Raw genomic sequence first — 1,005 nt, forward strand, 5'->3', positions numbered from 1 at the left:
TGAAAAGGTTCACCCAGTCATGTGTCTGTGGCATTTATGTATCCGGTGGTAATACTGGAAAACAAAGTGCTTAGGGCCACGGCCAAGACTCATAAGTAGCTTTGTTCAAGAATCAACATACTTAACTAGGAAAGTCAATAACACTATCCGAAATTCTAAGTTCCTAGAGAAGCCAATCATTCTAAACTTCAAAGAAAAAAGTGGGATGCCAAAACTGTTCAGAAGCAAAACGCTATAAGTCCCGCTCATCTAATTAGAATTAATATTCATTGATATTTTGGAATTTACAGTATATTCTCTTCTTTTTATCCTAATTGATTTTCAGTTGCTCTGGGACAAGAACCAATTTAAGTTTGGTGTTGTGATGAGCTGATAATTTATACGCTTTTTGGCATTGTTTTTAGGTTGTTTTTAGTAAGTTCAAGCTACTTTTAGGGATGTTTTTATTAGTTTTTATGTTAAATTCACATTTCTGGACTTTACTATGAGTTTGTGTATTTTTCTGTAATTTCAGGTAATTTCTGGCTGAAATTGAGGGACTTGAGCAAAAACCCACAGGATCCCCACCTACCCCACCACTCTCTCTCTTCTTCACCCATTCACCAATCACCTCAACACCTCTTCCCCACAAACCCTTCACCTATCAAATCCCATCTTTCACTTCACCACTCACATCCATCCTTCATAAAACCCCACCTACCTCACCATTCAAATTCAAACCACTTTCCCTCCCAAACCCACCCTACCATAACCGAACCCTAACCCTCTCCCCACCCCTATATAAACCCATCTTCACTCCTTCATTTTCACACACCCTAAACACTACTTCTCCCCCTTTTGGACGAACCACAAAGCCATTTCCATCTCCTTCATTTCTTCTTCTTCTACTCTTTTCTTTTCTCTTTTGCTCGAGGACGAGTAAACCTTTTAAGTTTGGTGTGGTAAAAGCATTGCTTTTTGTTTTTCCATAACCATTTATGGCATCCAAGGCTGGAGAAACCTCTA

This window comes from Arachis duranensis, chromosome 6 (assembly GCF_000817695.3).
Source record: "Arachis duranensis cultivar V14167 chromosome 6, aradu.V14167.gnm2.J7QH, whole genome shotgun sequence".
In the NCBI taxonomy this organism is placed as follows: domain Eukaryota; kingdom Viridiplantae; phylum Streptophyta; class Magnoliopsida; order Fabales; family Fabaceae; genus Arachis; species Arachis duranensis.